The sequence below is a fragment of the Scyliorhinus torazame genome, chromosome 5 (genome assembly GCF_047496885.1).
Source record: "Scyliorhinus torazame isolate Kashiwa2021f chromosome 5, sScyTor2.1, whole genome shotgun sequence".
NCBI classification, from domain to species: domain Eukaryota; kingdom Metazoa; phylum Chordata; class Chondrichthyes; order Carcharhiniformes; family Scyliorhinidae; genus Scyliorhinus; species Scyliorhinus torazame.
The window spans coordinates 201301175-201321756 of NC_092711.1; positions in this window are offsets into that span (position 1 = coordinate 201301175).

The following is a 20582-nucleotide window of genomic DNA, read 5'->3' on the forward strand; positions in this document are numbered from 1 at the left end:
TCTGTCCGAATACCGCCCAGTTTGTCCGACTACTACCCAGTCTGTCCGAATACTTCCCAGTCTGTCCTGGTACTGCCCAGTCTGTCCGAATACTTCCAATGCTGTGCGGATACTGCCCAGTCTGACCGAATATTTCCCCGTTTGTCCGGATACAGCCCAGTCTGTCTGAATACTTACCAGTCTGTCCGGATACAACCCAGTCGTCCGAATACTACCCAGTCTTTCCGAATACAGCCCAGACTGTCCGAATACAGCCCAGTCTGTCCGCATACAGCCCAGTCTGTCCGCATACAGCCAGTCTGTCTGAATACAGCCCAGTCAGTCCGAATACATCCCAGTCTGTCCGAATACAGCCCAGTCTGTCCACATACAGCCCAGTCTGTCCGAATACTTCCCAGTCTGTCCGAATACAACCCAGTCTGTCCGAATACAGCCCAGTCTGTCCGGATACCGCCCAGTCTGTCCGAATGCAGCCCAGTCTGTCCGGATACCGCCCAGTCTGTCCGGATACAGCCCAGTCTGCCCGAATACGGCCCAGTCTCCCCGAATACAGCCCAGTCTGTCCGACTCCCGCACAGTCTGTCCGATAGCGCACAGTCAGTCCGAATACCTTCCAGTCTGCCCGAATACAGCCTAGTTTGTCCGAATACTCCCCCATCCTTCTGTTCGAATCATCCCCCTCCGTCTGTCCGAATACTCGCCCCCCTCCGTCTGTCCGAATATTCTTCCCTCCGTCTGTCTGAATACACCCCCCTCCGTCTATCCGAATACTCCCCCCTCCATCTGTCCGAATACTGCCCCCACACCATTTGTCCGAATACTACCCCCTCCGTCTGTCCGAATTCCCCCCCTCCACCTGTCCGAATAATCTCCACTCCGTCTGACCGAATACCCCACCCCCTCCGACTGTCTGAATAAACCCCCCCAGTCTGTCCAAATACAGCCCAGTCTGTCCGAACACAGCCCAGTCTGTCCGAATACCACCCAGTCTGTCCGAATACAGCACAGTCTGCCGAATACAGCCCAGTCTGTCCGAATACAGCCCAGTCTGTCCGAATACAGCCCAGTCTGTCCGAATACCGCCCAGTCTGTCCGAATACAGCCCAGTCTGTCCGAACACAGCCCAGTCTGTCCGAATACCGCCAGTCTGTCCGAATACAGCCCAGTCTGTCCGAATAAAGCCCAGTCTGTCCGAATACAGCCCAGTCTGTCCGAACACAGCCCAGTCTGTCCGAATACAGCCCAGTCTGTCCGAATACCGCCCAGTGTGTCCGAATACAGCCCAGTCTGTCCGAATACCGCCCAGTCTGTCTGAATACAGCCCAGTGTGTCCGAATACAGCCCAGTCTGTCCGAATACAGCCCAGTCTTTCCGAATCCAACCCAGTCTGTCCTGATACAGCCCAGTCTGTCCGAATACAGTCCAGTCTTTCCGAATCCCGCCCAGTTTGTCCGAATGCAGCACAGTCTGTCCGAATACAGCCCAGTCTGTCCGAATACAGCCCAGTCTGTCCGAATACAGCCCAGTCTGTCCTGATACAGCCCAGTCTGTACGAATACAGCCCAGTCTGTCCGAATACAGCCCAGTCTTTCCGAATCCCGCCCAGTTTGTCCGAATGCAGCCCAGTGTGTCCGAATCCCTCCCAGTCTGTCCGAATACAGCCCAGTCTGTCCGAATACAGCCCAGTGTGTCCGAATCCCTCCCAGTCTGTCCGAATACAGCCCAGTCTGTCCGAATACAGCCCAGTCTGTCCTGATACAGCCCAGTCTGTCCGAATACAGTCCAGTCTTTCCGAATCCCTCCCAGTCTGTCCGAATACAGCCCAGTCTGTCCGAATACAGCCCAGTCTGTCCGAATACAGCCCAGTCTGTCCGAATAGAGCCCAGTCTGTCCGAATCCCTGCCAGTCTGTCCGAATACAGCCCAGTCTGTCCGAATACAGCCCAGTCTGTCCGAATACAGCCCAGTCTGTCCGAATACTTCCCAGTCTGTCCGAATAAAGGCCAGTCTGTCCGAATAAAGGCCAGTCTGTCCAAATACCTCCCAGTCTGTCCGAATGCCGCCCAGTTTGTCCGACTACTACCCAGTCTGTCCGAATACTTCCCAGTCTGTCCTGGTACTGCCCAGTCTGTCCGAATACTTCCAATGCTGTCCGGATACTGCCCAGTCTGACCGAATATTTCCCCGTTTGTCCGGATACAGCCCAGTCTGTCTGAATACTTACCAGTCTGTCCGGATACAACCCAGTCGTCCGAATACTACCCAGTCTTTCCGAATACAGCCCAGACTGTCCGAATACAGCCCAGTCTGTCCGCACACAGCCCAGTCTGTCCGCATACAGCCCAGTCTGTCCGCATACAGCCAGTCTGTCTGAATACAGCCCAGTCAGTCCGAATACATCCCAGTCTGTCCGAATACAGCCCAGTCTGTCCGAATACAGCCCAGTCTGTCCGAATACTTCCCAGTCTGTCCGAATACAACCCAGTCTGTCCGAATACAGCCCAGTCTGTCCGGATACCGCCCAGTCTGTCCGAATACAGCCCAGTCTGTCCGGATACCGCCCAGTCTGTCCGGATACAGCCCAGTCTGCCCGAATACGGCCCAGTCTGCCCGAATACAGCCCAGTCTGTCCGATTCCCGCACAGTCTGTCCGATAGCGCACAGTCAGTCCGAATACCATCCAGTCTGCCCGAATACAGCCTAGTTTGTCCGAATACTCCCCCATCCTTCTGTTCGAATCATCCCCCTCCGTCTGTCCGAATACTCGCCCCCCTCCGTCTGTCCGAATATTCTTCCCTCCGTCTGTCTGAATACACCCCCCTCCGTCTATCCGAATACTCCCCCCTCCATCTGTCCGAATAATCTCCACTCCGTCTGACCGAATACCCCACCCCCTCCGACTGTCTGAATAAACCCCCCCAGTCTGTCCAAATACAGCCCAGTCTGTCCGAATACAACTCAGTCTGTCCGAATACAGCACAGTCTGTCCGAATACAGCACAGTCTGTCCGAATACAGCCCAGTCTGTCCGAATACAGCCCAGTCTGTCTGAATACAGCCCAGTCTGTCCGAATACCGCCCAGTCTGTCCGAATACAGCCCAGTCTGTCCGAACACAGCCCAGTCTGTCCGAACACAGCCCAGTCTGTCCGAATACAGCCCAGTCTGTCCGAATACAGCCCAGTCTGTCCGAATACCGCCCAGTCTGTCCGAATACAGCCCAGTCTGTCCGAATACAGCCCAGTCTGTCCGAATACAGCCCAGTCTGTCCGAATACCACCCAGTCTGTCCGAATACAGCCCAGTCTGTCCGAATACAGCCCAGTCTGTCCGAATACAGCCCAGTCTGTCCGAATACAGCCCAGTCTGTCCGAATACCGCCCAGTCTGTCCGAATACAGCCCAGTCTGTCCGAATAAAGCCCAGTCTGTCCGAATACCGCCCAGTCTGTCCGAACACAGTCCAGTCTGTCCGAATACCGCCCAGTCTGTCCGAATACAGTCCAGTCTGTCCGAATACAGCCCAGTCTGTCCGAATACCGCCCAGTCTGTCCGAATACAGTCCAGTCTGTCCGGATACAGCCCAGTCTGCCCGAATACGGCCCAGTCTGCCCGAATACAGCCCAGTCTGTCCGACTCCCGCACAGTCTGTCCGATAGCGCACAGTCAGTCCGAATACCATCCAGTCTGCCCGAATACAGCCTAGTTTGTCCGAATACTCCCCCATCCTTCTGTTCGAATCATCCCCCTCCGTCTGTCCGAATACTCGCCCCCCTCCGTCTGTCCGAATATTCTTCCCTCCGTCTGTCTGAATACACCCCCCTCCGTCTATCCGAATACTCCCCCCTCCATCTGTCCGAATAATCTCCACTCCGTCTGACCGAATACCCCACCCCCTCCGACTGTCTGAATAAACCCCCCCAGTCTGTCCAAATACAGCCCAGTCTGTCCGAATACAACTCAGTCTGTCCGAATACAGCACAGTCTGTCCGAATACAGCCCAGTCTGTCCGAATACAGCCCAGTCTGTCCGAATACAGCCCAGTCTGTCTGAATACAGCCCAGTCTGTCCGAATACCGCCCAGTCTGTCCGAATACAGCCCAGTCTGTCCGAACACAGCCCAGTCTGTCCGAACACAGCCCAGTCTGTCCGAATACAGCCCAGTCTGTCCGAATACAGCCCAGTCTGTCCGAATACCGCCCAGTCTGTCCGAATACAGCCCAGTCTGTCCGAATACAGCCCAGTCTGTCCGAATACAGCCCAGTCTGTCCGAATACCACCCAGTCTGTCCGAATACAGCCCAGTCTGTCCGAATACAGCCCAGTCTGTCCGAATACAGCCCAGTCTGTCCGAATACAGCCCAGTCTGTCCGAATACCGCCCAGTCTGTCCGAATACAGCCCAGTCTGTCCGAATAAAGCCCAGTCTGTCCGAATACCGCCCAGTCTGTCCGAATACAGTCCAGTCTGTCCGAATACCGCCCAGTCTGTCCGAATACAGTCCAGTCTGTCCGAATACAGCCCAGTCTGTCCGAATACCGCCCAGTCTGTCCGAATACAGTCCAGTCTGTCCGAATACAGTCCAGTCTGTCCGAATACAGCCCAGTCTGTCCGAATACAGCCCAGTCTGTCCGTATACCGCCCAGTCTGTCCGAATACAGCCCAGTCTGTCCGAACACAGCCCAGTCTGTCCGAATACAGTCCAGTCTGTCCGAATACCGCCCAGTCTGTCCGAATACAGTCCAGTCTGTCCGAATACAGCCCAGTCTGTCCGAATACCGCCCAGTCTGTCCGAATACAGTCCAGTCTGTCCGAATACAGTCCAGTCTGTCCGAATACAGCCCAGTCTGTCCGAATACAGCCCAGTCTGTCCGTATACCGCCCAGTCTGTCCGTATGCCGCCCAGTCTGTCCGAATACAGCCCAGTCTGTCCGAACACAGCCCAGTCTGTCCGAATACAGCCCAGTCTGTCCGAATAAAGCCCAGTCTGTCCGAATACCGCCCAGTCTGTCCGAATACTGCCCAGTCTGTCCGAATACAGTCCAGTCTGTCCGAATACTCCACCCTCCTTCTGTTCGAATAATCCCCCTCCGTCTGTCCGAATACTCGCCCCCCTCTGTCTGTCCGAATATTCTTCCCTCCGTCTGTCTGAATACACCCCCCTCCGTGTATCCGAATACTCCCCCCTCCATCTGTCTGAATACTCCCCCACACCATCTGTCCGAATACTACCCCCCTCCGTTTGTCCAAATACTCCCCCTCCCCATCTGTCTGAATACTCCGCCCACTCCGTCTGTCCGAATACCCACCCTCCATCTGTCCGAATAATCTCCACTCCATCTGACCGAATACCCCACCCCCTCCGTCTGTCTGAATAAATCCCCCCAGTCTGTCCAAATACAGCCCAGTCTGTCCGAATCCAGCCCAGTCTGTCCGAATACAACTCAGTCTGTCCGAATACAGCCCAGTCTGTCCGAATACCACCCAGTCTGTTCGAATACAGCCCAGTCTGTCCGAATACAGCTCAGTCTGTCCGAATAATCTCCACGCCGTCTGACCGATTACCCCACCCCCTCCGTCTGTCTGAATAAATCCCCCCAGTCTGTCCAAATACAGCCCAGTCTGTCCGAATCCAGCCCAGTCTGTCCGAATACAACTCAGTCTGTCCGAATACAGCCCAGTCTGTCCGAATACCGCCCAGTCTGTCCGAATACAGCTCAGTCTGTCCGAATAATCTCCACGCCGTCTGACCGAATACCCCACCCCCTCCGTCTGTCTGAATAAATCCCCCCAGTCTGTCCAAATACAGCCCAGTCTGTCCGAATCCAGCCCAGTCTGTCCGAATACAGCCCAGTCTGTCCGAATACAGCCCAGTCTGTTCGAATACAGCCCAGTCTGTCCGAATACAGCCCAGTCTGTTCGAATACAGCCCAGTCTGTCCGAATACCGCCCAGTCTGTCCGAATACAGCCCAGTCTGTCCGAATACAGCACAGTCTGCCGAATACAGCCCAGTCTGTCCGAATACAGCCCAGTCTGTCCGAACACAGCCCAGTCTGTTCGAATACAGCCCAGTCTGTCCGAATACAGCACAGTCTGCCGAATACAGCCCAGTCTGTCCGAATACCGCCCAGTCTGTCCGAATACAGCCCAGTCTGTCCGAATACAGCACAGTCTGTCCGAATACAGCCCAGTCTGTCCGAATACAGCACAGTCTGTTCGAATACAGCCCAGTCTGTCCGAATACAGCACAGTCTGCCGAATACAGCCCAGTCTGTCCGAATACCGCCCAGTCTGTCCGAATACCGCCCAGTCTGTTCGAATACAGCCCAGTCTGTCCGAATGCAGCACAGTCTGCCGAATACAGCCCAGTCTGTCCGAATACCGCCCAGTCTGTCCGAATACAGCCCAGTCTGTCCGAATACAGCACAGTCTGTCCAAATACAGCCCAGTCTGTTCGAATACAGCCCAGTCTGTCCGAATACCGCCCAGTCTGTCCGAATACAGCATAGTCTGCCGAATACAGCCCAGTCTGTCCGAATACAGGCCAGTCTGTCCGAACACAGCCCAGTCTGTCCGAATACCACCCAGTCTGTCCGAATACAGCCCAGTCTGTCCGAATACAGCACAGTCTGTCCGAATACCGCCCAGTCTGTCCGAATACAGCCCAGTCTGTCCGAATACAGCCCAGTCTGTCCGAACACAGCCCAGTCTGTCCGAATACAGCCCAGTCTGTCCGAATACAGCCCAGTCTGTCCGAATACAGCCCAGTCTGTCCGAATACAGCCCAGTCTGTCCGAATAAAGCCCAGTCTGTCCGAATACCGCCCAGTCTGTCCGAATACAGCCCAGTCTGTCCGAATACAGCCCAGTCTGTCCGAATACAGCCCAGTCTGTTCGAATACAGCCCAGTCTGTCCTTATACCGCCCAGTCCGTCCGAATACAGCACAGTCTGCCGAATACAGCCCAGTCTGTCCGAATACAGCCCAGTCTGTCCGAACACAGCCCAGTCTGTCCGAATACCGCCCAGTCTGTCCGAATAAAGCCCAGTCTGCCCGAATACCGCCCAGTCTGTCCGAATACAGCCCAGTCTGTCCGAATACAGCCCAGTCTGTCCGAATACAGCCCAGTCTGTCCGAATACAGCCCAGTCTGTCCGAATACCGCCCAGTCTGTCCGAATACAGCCCAGTCTGTCCGAATACAGCCCAGTCTGTCCGAATACAGCCCAGTCTGTCCGAATACAGTCCAGTCTTTCCGAATCCCGCCCAGTCTGTCCGCATACAGTCCAGTCTGTCTGCATGCTGCCCGGTCTGTCCGACTCCCGCTCAGTCTGTCCGAATCCCACCCAGTCTGTCCAGATACCGCCCAGTTTGTCCGAATACAGCCCAGTCTATCCCTATACCGACCAGTCAGTCCGAATACAGCCCAGTCTGTCCGAATAAAACCCAGTCTGTCCGAACACAGCCCAGTCTGTCCGAACACAGCCCAGTCTGTCCGAACAGAGCCCAGTCTGTCCGAATACCGCCCAGTCTGTCCGAATACAGCCCAGTCTGTCCGAATAAAGCCCAGTCTGTCCGAATACCGCCCAGTCTGTCCGAACACAGTCCAGTCTGTCCGAATACCGCCCAGTCTGTCCGAATACAGTCCAGTCTGTCCGAATACAGCCCAGTCTGTCCGAATACCGCCCAGTCTGTCCGAATACAGTCCAGTCTGTCCGGATACAGCCCAGTCTGCCCGAATACGGCCCAGTCTGCCCGAATACAGCCCAGTCTGTCCGACTCCCGCACAGTCTGTCCGATAGCGCACAGTCAGTCCGAATACCATCCAGTCTGCCCGAATACAGCCTAGTTTGTCCGAATACTCCCCCATCCTTCTGTTCGAATCATCCCCCTCCGTCTGTCCGAATACTCGCCCCCCTCCGTCTGTCCGAATATTCTTCCCTCCGTCTGTCTGAATACACCCCCCTCCGTCTATCCGAATACTCCCCCCTCCATCTGTCCGAATAATCTCCACTCCGTCTGACCGAATACCCCACCCCCTCCGACTGTCTGAATAAACCCCCCCAGTCTGTCCAAATACAGCCCAGTCTGTCCGAATACAACTCAGTCTGTCCGAATACAGCACAGTCTGTCCGAATACAGCCCAGTCTGTCCGAATACAGCCCAGTCTGTCCGAATACAGCCCAGTCTGTCTGAATACAGCCCAGTCTGTCCGAATACCGCCCAGTCTGTCCGAATACAGCCCAGTCTGTCCGAACACAGCCCAGTCTGTCCGAACACAGCCCAGTCTGTCCGAATACAGCCCAGTCTGTCCGAATACAGCCCAGTCTGTCCGAATACCGCCCAGTCTGTCCGAATACAGCCCAGTCTGTCCGAATACAGCCCAGACTGTCCGAATACAGCCCAGTCTGTCCGAATACCACCCAGTCTGTCCGAATACAGCCCAGTCTGTCCGAATACAGCCCAGTCTGTCCGAATACAGCCCAGTCTGTCCGAATACAGCCCAGTCTGTCCGAATACCGCCCAGTCTGTCCGAATACAGCCCAGTCTGTCCGAATAAAGCCCAGTCTGTCCGAATACCGCCCAGTCTGTCCGAATACAGTCCAGTCTGTCCGAATACCGCCCAGTCTGTCCGAATACAGTCCAGTCTGTCCGAATACAGCCCAGTCTGTCCGAATACCGCCCAGTCTGTCCGAATACAGTCCAGTCTGTCCGAATACAGTCCAGTCTGTCCGAATACAGCCCAGTCTGTCCGAATACAGCCCAGTCTGTCCGTATACCGCCCAGTCTGTCCGAATACAGCCCAGTCTGTCCGAACACAGCCCAGTCTGTCCGAATACAGTCCAGTCTGTCCGAATACCGCCCAGTCTGTCCGAATACAGTCCAGTCTGTCCGAATACAGCCCAGTCTGTCCGAATACCGCCCAGTCTGTCCGAATACAGTCCAGTCTGTCCGAATACAGTCCAGTCTGTCCGAATACAGCCCAGTCTGTCCGAATACAGCCCAGTCTGTCCGTATACCGCCCAGTCTGTCCGTATGCCGCCCAGTCTGTCCGAATACAGCCCAGTCTGTCCGAACACAGCCCAGTCTGTCCGAATACAGCCCAGTCTGTCCGAATAAAGCCCAGTCTGTCCGAATACCGCCCAGTCTGTCCGAATACTGCCCAGTCTGTCCGAATACAGTCCAGTCTGTCCGAATACCGCCCAGTCTGTCCGGATACAGTCCAGTCTGTCCGAATACCATCCAGTCTGTCCGGATACAGTCCAGTCTGTCCGAATACCGCCCAGTCTGTCCGAATACAGTCCAGTCTGTCCGAATACAGTCCAGTCTTTCCGAATCCCGCCCAGTCTGTCCGAATACAGTCCAGTTTGTCCGAACACCGTCCAGTCTGCCCGAATACAGCCCAGTCTGTCCGAATACTCCACCCTCCTTCTGTTCGAATAATCCCCCTCCGTCTGTCCGAATACTCGCCCCCCTCTGTCTGTCCGAATATTCTTCCCTCCGTCTGTCTGAATACACCCCCCTCCGTGTATCCGAATACTCCCCCCTCCATCTGTCTGAATACTCCCCCACACCATCTGTCCGAATACTACCCCCCTCCGTTTGTCCAAATACTCCCCCTCCCCATCTGTCCGAATACTCCGCCCACTCCGTCTGTCCGAATACCCACCCTCCATCTGTCCGAATAATCTCCACTCCATCTGACCGAATACCCCACCCCCTCCGTCTGTCTGAATAAATCCCCCCAGTCTGTCCAAATACAGCCCAGTCTGTCCGAATCCAGCCCAGTCTGTCCGAATACAACTCAGTCTGTCCGAATACAGCCCAGTCTGTCCGAATACCACCCAGTCTGTTCGAATACAGCCCAGTCTGTCCGAATACAGCTCAGTCTGTCCGAATAATCTCCACGCCGTCTGACCGATTACCCCACCCCCTCCGTCTGTCTGAATAAATCCCCCCAGTCTGTCCAAATACAGCCCAGTCTGTCCGAATCCAGCCCAGTCTGTCCGAATACAACTCAGTCTGTCCGAATACAGCCCAGTCTGTCCGAATACCGCCCAGTCTGTCCGAATACAGCTCAGTCTGTCCGAATAATCTCCACGCCGTCTGACCGAATACCCCACCCCCTCCGTCTGTCTGAATAAATCCCCCCAGTCTGTCCAAATACAGCCCAGTCTGTCCGAATCCAGCCCAGTCTGTCCGAATACAGCCCAGTCTGTCCGAATACAGCCCAGTCTGTTCGAATACAGCCCAGTCTGTCCGAATACAGCCCAGTCTGTTCGAATACAGCCCAGTCTGTCCGAATACCGCCCAGTCTGTCCGAATACAGCCCAGTCTGTCCGAATACAGCACAGTCTGCCGAATACAGCCCAGTCTGTCCGAATACAGCCCAGTCTGTCCGAACACAGCCCAGTCTGTTCGAATACAGCCCAGTCTGTCCGAATACAGCACAGTCTGCCGAATACAGCCCAGTCTGTCCGAATACCGCCCAGTCTGTCCGAATACAGCCCAGTCTGTCCGAATACAGCACAGTCTGTCCGAATACAGCCCAGTCTGTCCGAATACAGCACAGTCTGTTCGAATACAGCCCAGTCTGTCCGAATACAGCACAGTCTGCCGAATACAGCCCAGTCTGTCCGAATACCGCCCAGTCTGTCCGAATACCGCCCAGTCTGTTCGAATACAGCCCAGTCTGTCCGAATACAGCACAGTCTGCCGAATACAGCCCAGTCTGTCCGAATACCGCCCAGTCTGTCCGAATACAGCCCAGTCTGTCCGAATACAGCACAGTCTGTCCAAATACAGCCCAGTCTGTTCGAATACAGCCCAGTCTGTCCGAATACCGCCCAGTCTGTCCGAATACAGCATAGTCTGCCGAATACAGCCCAGTCTGTCCGAATACAGGCCAGTCTGTCCGAACACAGCCCAGTCTGTCCGAATACCACCCAGTCTGTCCGAATACAGCCCAGTCTGTCCGAATACAGCACAGTCTGTCCGAATACCGCCCAGTCTGTCCGAATACAGCCCAGTCTGTCCGAATACAGCCCAGTCTGTCCGAACACAGCCCAGTCTGTCCGAATACAGCCCAGTCTGTCCGAATACAGCCCAGTCTGTCCGAATACAGCCCAGTCTGTCCGAATACAGCCCAGTCTGTCCGAATAAAGCCCAGTCTGTCCGAATACCGCCCAGTCTGTCCGAATACAGCCCAGTCTGTCCGAATACAGCCCAGTCTGTCCGAATACAGCCCAGTCTGTTCGAATACAGCCCAGTCTGTCCTTATACCGCCCAGTCCGTCCGAATACAGCACAGTCTGCCGAATACAGCCCAGTCTGTCCGAATACAGCCCAGTCTGTCCGAACACAGCCCAGTCTGTCCGAATACCGCCCAGTCTGTCCGAATAAAGCCCAGTCTGCCCGAATACCGCCCAGTCTGTCCGAATACAGCCCAGTCTGTCCGAATACAGCCCAGTCTGTCCGAATACAGCCCAGTCTGTCCGAATACAGCCCAGTCTGTCCGAATACCGCCCAGTCTGTCCGAATACAGCCCAGTCTGTCCGAATACAGCCCAGTCTGTCCGAATACAGCCCAGTCTGTCCGAATACAGTCCAGTCTTTCCGAATCCCGCCCAGTCTGTCCGCATACAGTCCAGTCTGTCTGCATGCTGCCCGGTCTGTCCGACTCCCGCTCAGTCTGTCCGAATCCCACCCAGTCTGTCCAGATACCGCCCAGTTTGTCCGAATACAGCCCAGTCTATCCCTATACCGACCAGTCAGTCCGAATACAGCCCAGTCTGTCCGAATAAAGCCCAGTCTGTCCGAACACAGCCCAGTCTGTCCGAACACAGCCCAGTCTGTCCGAACAGAGCCCAGTCTGTCCGAATACCGCCCAGTCTGTCCGAATACAGCCCAGTCTGTCCGAATAAAGCCCAGTCTGTCCGAATACAGCCCAGTCTGTCCGAATACAGTCCAGTCTGTCCGGATACCGCCCAGTTTGTCCGAATACAGCCCAGTCTGTCCGATTCCCGCACAGTCTGTCCGATAGCGCACAGTCAGTCCGAATACCGTCCAGTCTGCCCGAATACAGCCCAGTTTGTCCGAATACTCCACCCTCCTTCTGTTCGAATAATCCCCCTCCGTCTGTCCGAATACTCGCACCCCTCTTTCTGTCCGAATATTCTTCCCTCCGTCTGTCTGAATACACCCCCCTCCGTGTATCCGATTACTCCCCCCTCCATCTGTCTGAATACTCCCTCCACACCATCTGTCCGAATACTACCCCCCTCCGTTTGTCCAAATACTCCCCCTCCCCATCTGTCCGAATACTCCGCCCACTCCGTCTGTCCGAATACCCACCCTCCACCTGTCCGAATAATCTCCACTCCGTCTGACCGAATACCCCACCCCCACCGTCTGTCTGAATAAATCCCCCCAGTCTGTCCGAATACAGCCCAGTCTGTCCAAATACAGCCCAGTCTGTTCGAATACAGCCCAGTCTGTCCGAATACAGCCCAGTCTGTCCGAATACAGCATAGTCTGCCGAATACAGCCCAGTCTGTCCGAACACAGGCCAGTCTGTCCGAACACAGCCCAGTCTGTCCGAATACCACCCAGTCTGTCCGAATACAGCCCAGTCTGTCCGAATACAGCACAGTCTGCCGAACACAGCCCAGTCTGTCCGAATACAGCCCAGTCTGTCCGAATACAGCCCAGTGTGTTCGAATACAGCCCAGTCTGTCCGAATACCGCCCAGTCTGTCCGAATACAGCACAGTCTGCCGAATAGAGCCCAGTCTGTCCGAATACAGCCCAGTCTGTCCGAACACAGCCCAGTCTGTCCGAATACCGCCCAGTCTGTCCGAATACAGCCCAGTCTGTCCGAATAAAGCCCAGTCTGTCCGAATACAGCCCAGTCTGTCCGAATACAGTCCAGTCTGTCCGAATACAGCCCAGTCTGTCCGAATACAGCCCAGTCTGTCCGAATACAGCCCAGTCTGTCCGAATACAGTCCAGTCTGTCCGAATACAGCCCAGTCTGTCCGAATACAGCCCAGTCTGTCCGAATACAGCCCAGTCTGTCCGAATACAGTCCAGTCTGTCCGAATACAGGCCAGTCTGTCCGAATACAGCCCAGTCTGTCCGAATACAGCCCAGTCTGTCCGAATACAGCCCAGTCTGTCCGAATACAGCCCAGTCTGTCCGAATACAGCCCAGTCTGTCCGAATACCGCCCAGTCTGTCCGAATACAGCCCAGTCTGTCCGAATACAGCCCAGTCTGTCCGAATACAGCCCAGTCTGTCCGAATACAGTCCAGTCTGTCCGAATACAGCCCAGTCTGTCCGAATACAGCCCAGTCTGTCCGAATACAGTCCAGTCTTTCCGAATGCCGCCCAGTCTGTCCGAATACAGTCCAGTCTGTCTGCATGCTGCCCGGTCTGTCCGACTCCCGCTCAGTCTGTCCGAATCCCACCCAGTCTGTCCAGATACCGCCCAGTTTGTCCGAATACAGCCCAGTCTGTCCGAATACAGCCCAGTCTGTCCGAACACAGCCCAGTCTGTCCGAATACCGCCCAGTCTGTCCGAATAAAGCCCAGTCTGCCCGAATACCGCCCAGTCTGTCCGAATACAGCCCAGTCTGTCCGAATACAGCCCAGTCTGTCCGAATACAGCCCAGTCTGTCCGAATACAGCCCAGTCTGTCCGAATACCGCCCAGTCTGTCCGAATACCGCCCAGTCTGTCCGAATACAGCCCAGTCTGTCCGAATACAGCCCAGTCTGTCCGAATACAGTCCAGTCTTTCCGAATCCCGCCCAGTCTGTCCGCATACAGTCCAGTCTGTCTGCATGCTGCCCGGTCTGTCCGACTCCCGCTCAGTCTGTCCGAATCCCACCCAGTCTGTCCAGATACCGCCCAGTTTGTCCGAATACAGCCCAGTCTATCCCTATACCGACCAGTCAGTCCGAATACAGCCCAGTCTGTCCGAACACAGCCCAGTCTGTCCGAACACAGCCCAGTCTGTCCGAATACCGCCCAGTCTGTCCGAATACAGCCCAGTCTGTCCGAATAAAGCCCAGTCTGTCCGAATACAGCCCAGTCTGTCCGAATACAGTCCAGTCTGTCCGGATACCGCCCAGTTTGTCCGAATACAGCCCAGTCTGTCCGATTCCCGCACAGTCTGTCCGATAGCGCACAGTCAGTCCGAATACCGTCCAGTCTGCCCGAATACAGCCCAGTTTGTCCGAATACTCCACCCTCCTTCTGTTCGAATAATCCCCCTCCGTCTGTCCGAATACTCGCCCCCCTCTTTCTGTCCGAATATTCTTCCCTCCGTCTGTCTGAATACACCCCCCTCCGTGTATCCGATTACTCCCCCCTCCATCTGTCTGAATACTCCCCCCACACCATCTGTCCGAATACTACCCCCCTCCGTTTGTCCAAATACTCCCCCTCCCCATCTGTCCGAATACTCCGCCCACTCCGTCTGTCCGAATACCCACCCTCCATCTGTCCGAATAATCTCCACTCCGTCTGACCGAGTACCCCACCCCCACCGTCTGTCTGAATAAATCCCCCCAGTCTGTCCAAATACAGCCCAGTCTGTTCGAATACAGCCCAGTCTGTCCGAATACCGCCCAGTCTGTCCGAATACAGCATAGTCTGCCGAATACAGCCCAGTCTGTCCGAATACAGGCCAGTCTGTCCGAACACAGCCCAGTCTGTCCGAATACCACCCAGTCTGTCCGAATACAGCCCAGTCTGTCCGAATACAGCACAGTCTGCCGAACACAGCCCAGTCTGTCCGAATACAGCCCAGTCTGTCCGAATACAGCCCAGTCTGTTCGAATACAGCCCAGTCTGTCCGAATACCGCCCAGTCTGTCCGAATACAGCCCAGTCTGTCCGAACACAGCCCAGTCTGTCCGAATACCGCCCAGTCTGTCCGAATACAGCCCAGTCTGTCCGAATAAAGCCCAGTCTGTCCGAATACAGCCCAGTCTGTCCGAATACAGCCCAGTCTGTCCGAATACAGTCCAGTCTGTCCGAATACAGCCCAGTCTGTCCGAATACAGCCCAGTCTGTCCGAATACAGTCCAGTCTTTCCGAATCCCGCCCAGTCTGTCCGAATACAGTCCAGTCTGTCTGCATGCTGCCCGGTCTGTCCGACTCCCGCTCAGTCTGTCCGAATCCCACCCAGTCTGTCCAGATACCGCCCAGTTTGTCCGAATACAGCCCAGTCTATCCCTATACCGACCAGTCAGTCCGAATACAGCCCAGTCTATCCGAATAAAGCCCAGTCTGTCCGAACACAGCCCAGTCTGTCCGAACACAGCCCAGTCTGTCCGAACACAGCCCAGTCTGTCCGAATACCGCCCAGTCTGTCCGAATACAGCCCAGTCTGTCCGAATAAAGCCCAGTCTGTCCGAATACAGCCCAGTCTGTCCGAATACAGTCCAGTCTGTCCGGATACCGCCCAGTTTGTCCGAATACAGCCCAGTCTGTCCGATTCCCGCACAGTCTGTCCGATAGCGCACAGTCAGTCCGAATACCGTCCAGTCTGCCCGAATACAGCCCAGTTTGTACGAATACTCCACCCTCCTTCTGTTCGAATAGTCCCCCTCCGTCTGTCCGAATACTCGCCCCCCTCTTTCTGTCCGAATATTCTTCCCTCCGTCTGTCTGAATACACCCCCCTCCGTGTATCCGATTACTCCCCCCTCCATCTGTCTGAATACTCCCCCCACACCATCTGTCCGAATACTACCCCCCTCTGTTTGTCCAAATACTCCCCCTCCCCATCTGTCCGAATACTCCGCCCACTCCGTCTGTCCGAATACCCACCCTCCATCTGTCCGAATAATCTCCACTCCGTCTGACCGAATACCCCACCCCCACCGTCTGTCTGAATAAATCCCCCCAGTCTGTCCAAATACAGCCCAGTCTGTTCGAATACAGCCCAGTCTGTCCGAATACCGCCCAGTCTGTCCGAATACAGCATAGTCTGCCGAATACAGCCCAGTCTGTCCGAATACAGCCCAGTCTGTCCGAATACAGGCCAGTCTGTCCGAACACAGCCCAGTCTGTCCGAATACCACCCAGTCTGTCCGAATACAGCCCAGTCTGTCCGAATACAGCACAGTCTGTCCGAATACCGCCCAGTCTGTCCGAATACAGCCCAGTCTGTCCGAATACAGCCCAGTCTGTCCGAACACAGCCCAGTCTGTCCGAATACAGCCCAGTCTGTCCGAATACAGCCCAGTCTGTCCGAATACAGCCCAGTCTGTCCGAATACAGCCCAGTCTGTCCGAATAAAGCCCAGTCTGTCCGAATACCGCCCAGTCTGTCCGAATACAGCCCAGTCTGTCCGAATACAGCACAGTCTGTCCGAATACAGCCCAGTCTGTCCGAATACCGCCCAGTCTGCCGAATACAGCCCAGTCTGTCCGAACACAGCCCAGTCTGTCCGAATACCGCCCAGTCTGTCCGAATACAGCCCAGTCTGTCCGAATACAGCCCAGTCTGTTCGAATACAGCCCAGTCTGTCCGAATACCGCCCAGTCTGTCCGAATACAGCCCAGTCTGCCGAATACAGCCCAGTCTGTCCGAATACAGCCCAGTCTGTCCGAACACAGCCCAGTCTGTCCGAATACCGCCCAGTCTGTCCGAATAAAGCCCAGTCTGTCCGAATACCGCCCAGTCTGTCCGAATACAGCCCAGTCTGTCCGAATACAGCCCAGTCTGTCCGAATACAGCCCAGTCTGTCCGAATACAGCCCAGTCTGTCCGAATACCGCCCAGTCTGTCCGAATACAGCCCAGTATGTCCGAATACAGCCCAGTCTGTACGAATACAGCCCAGTCTGTCCGAATACAGTCCAGTCTTTCCGAATCCCGCCCAGTCTGTCCGAATACAGTCCAGTCTGTCTGCATGCTGCCCGGTCTGTCCGACTCCCGCTCAGTCTGTCCGAATCCCACCCAGTCTGTCCAGATACCGCCCAGTTTGTCCGAATACAGCCCAGTCTATCCCTATACCGACCAGTCAGTCCGAATACAGCCCAGTCTGTCCGAATAAAGCCCAGTCTGTCCGAACACAGCCCAGTCTGTCCGAACACAGCCCAGTCTGTCCGAACACAGCCCAGTCTGTCCGAACACAGCCCAGTCTGTCCGAATACCGCCCAGTCTGTCCGAATAAAGCCCAGTCTGTCCGAATACAGCCCAGTCTGTCCGAATACAGTCCAGTCTGTCCGGATACCGCCCAGTTTGTCCGAATACAGCCCAGTCTGTCCGATTCCCGCACAGTCTGTCCGATAGCGCACAGTCAGTCCGAATACCGTCCAGTCTGCCCGAATACAGCCCAGTTTGTCCGAATACTCCACCCTCCTTCTGTTCGAATAATCCCCCTCCGTCTGTCCGAATACTCGCCCCCCTCTTTCTGTCCGAATATTCTTCCCTCCGTCTGTCTGAATACACCCCCCTCCGTGTATCCGATTACTCCCCCCTCCATCTGTCTGAATACTCCCCCACACCATCTGTCCGAATACTACCCCCCTCCGTTTGTCCAAATACTCCCCCTCCCCATCTGTCCGAATACTCCGCCCACTCCGTCTGTCCGAATACCCACCCTCCATCTGTCCGAATAATCTCCACTCCGTCTGACCGAATACCCCACCCCCACCGTCTGTCTGAATAAATCCCCCCAGTCTGTCCAAATACAGCCCAGTCTGTTCGAATACAGCCCAGTCTGTCCGAATACCGCCCAGTCTGTCCGAATACAGCATAGTCTGCCGAATACAGCCCAGTCTGTCCGAATACAGGCCAGTCTGTCCGAACACAGCCCAGTCTGTCCGAATACCACCCAGTCTGTCCGAATACAGCCCAGTCTGTCCGAATACAGCACAGTCTGCCGAACACAGCCCAGTCTGTCCGAATACAGCCCAGTCTGTCCGAATACAGCCCAGTCTGTTCGAATACAGCCCAGTCTGTCCGAATACCGCCCAGTCTGTCCGAATACAGCCCAGTCTGTCCGAACACAGCCCAGTCTGTCCGAATACCGCCCAGTCTGTCCGAATACAGCCCAGTCTGTCCGAATAAAGCCCAGTCTGTCCGAATACAGCCCAGTCTGTCCGAATACAGCCCAGTCTGTCCGAATACAGTCCAGTCTGTCCGAATACAGCCCAGTCTGTCCGAATACAGCCCAGTCTGTCCGAATACAGTCCAGTCTTTCCGAATCCCGCCCAGTCTGTCCGAATACAGTCCAGTCTGTCTGCATGCTGCCCGGTCTGTCCGACTCCCGCTCAGTCTGTCCGAATCCCACCCAGTCTGTCCAGATACCGCCCAGTTTGTCCGAATACAGCCCAGTCTATCCCTATACCGACCAGTCAGTCCGAATACAGCCCAGTCTATCCGAATAAAGCCCAGTCTGTCCGAACACAGCCCAGTCTGTCCGAACACAGCCCAGTCTGTCCGAACACAGCCCAGTCTGTCCGAATACCGCCCAGTCTGTCCGAATACAGCCCAGTCTGTCCGAATAAAGCCCAGTCTGTCCGAATACAGCCCAGTCTGTCCGAATACAGTCCAGTCTGTCCGGATACCGCCCAGTTTGTCCGAATACAGCCCAGTCTGTCCGATTCCCGCACAGTCTGTCCGATAGCGCACAGTCAGTCCGAATACCGTCCAGTCTGCCCGAATACAGCCCAGTTTGTACGAATACTCCACCCTCCTTCTGTTCGAATAGTCCCCCTCCGTCTGTCCGAATACTCGCCCCCCTCTTTCTGTCCGAATATTCTTCCCTCCGTCTGTCTGAATACACCCCCCTCCGTGTATCCGATTACTCCCCCCTCCATCTGTCTGAATACTCCCCCCACACCATCTGTCCGAATACTACCCCCCTCTGTTTGTCCAAATACTCCCCCTCCCCATCTGTCCGAATACTCCGCCCACTCCGTCTGTCCGAATACCCACCCTCCATCTGTCCGAATAATCTCCACTCCGTCTGACCGAATACCCCACCCCCACCGTCTGTCTGAATAAATCCCCCCAGTCTGTCCAAATACAGCCCAGTCTGTTCGAATACAGCCCAGTCTGTCCGAATACCGCCCAGTCTGTCCGAATACAGCATAGTCTGCCGAATACAGCCCAGTCTGTCCGAATACAGCCCAGTCTGTCCGAATACAGGCCAGTCTGTCCGAACACAGCCCAGTCTGTCCGAATACCACCCAGTCTGTCCGAATACAGCCCAGTCTGTCCGAATACAGCACAGTCTGTCCGAATACCGCCCAGTCTGTCCGAATACAGCCCAGTCTGTCCGAATACAGCCCAGTCTGTCCGAACACAGCCCAGTCTGTCCGAATACAGCCCAGTCTGTCCGAATACAGCCCAGTCTGTCCGAATACAGCCCAGTCTGTCCGAATACAGCCCAGTCTGTCCGAATAAAGCCCAGTCTGTCCGAATACCGCCCAGTCTGTCCGAATACAGCCCAGTCTGTCCGAATACAGCACAGTCTGTCCGAATACAGCCCAGTCTGTCCGAATACCGCCCAGTCTGCCGAATACAGCCCAGTCTGTCCGAACACAGCCCAGTCTGTCCGAATACCGCCCAGTCTGTCCGAATACAGCCCAGTCTGTCCGAATACAGCCCAGTCTGTTCGAATACAGCCCAGTCTGTCCGAATACCGCCCAGTCTGTCCGAATACAGCCCAGTCTGCCGAATACAGCCCAGTCTGTCCGAATACAGCCCAGTCTGTCCGAACACAGCCCAGTCTGTCCGAATACCGCCCAGTCTGTCCGAATAAAGCCCAGTCTGTCCGAATACCGCCCAGTCTGTCCGAATACAGCCCAGTCTGTCCGAATACAGCCCAGTCTGTCCGAATACAGCCCAGTCTGTCCGAATACAGCCCAGTCTGTCCGAATACCGCCCAGTCTGTCCGAATACAGCCCAGTATGTCCGAATACAGCCCAGTCTGTCCGAATACAGCCCAGTCTGTCCGAATACAGTCCAGTCTTTCCGAATCCCGCCCAGTCTGTCCGAATACAGTCCAGTCTGTCTGCATGCTGCCCGGTCTGTCCGACTCCCGCTCAGTCTGTCCGAATCCCACCCAGTCTGTCCAGATACCGCCCAGTTTGTCCGAATACAGCCCAGTCTATCCCTATACCGACCAGTCAGTCCGAATACAGCCCAGTCTGTCCGAATAAAGCCCAGTCTGTCCGAACACAGCCCAGTCTGTCCGAACACAGCCCAGTCTGTCCGAACACAGCCCAGTCTGTCCGAACACAGCCCAGTCTGTCCGAATACCGCCCAGTCTGTCCGAATAAAGCCCAGTCTGTCCGAATACAGCCCAGTCTGTCCGAATACAGTCCAGTCTGTCCGGATACCACCCAGTTTGTCCGAATACAGCCCAGTCTGTCCGATTCCCGCACAGTCTGTCCGATAGCGCACAGTCAGTCCGAATACCGTCCAGTCTGCCCGAATACAGCCCAGTTTGTCCGAATACTCCACCCTCCTTCTGTTCGAATAATCCCCCTCCGTCTGTCCGAATACTCGCCCCCCTCTTTCTGTCCGAATATTCTTCCCTCCGTCTGTCTGAATACACCCCCCTCCGTGTATCC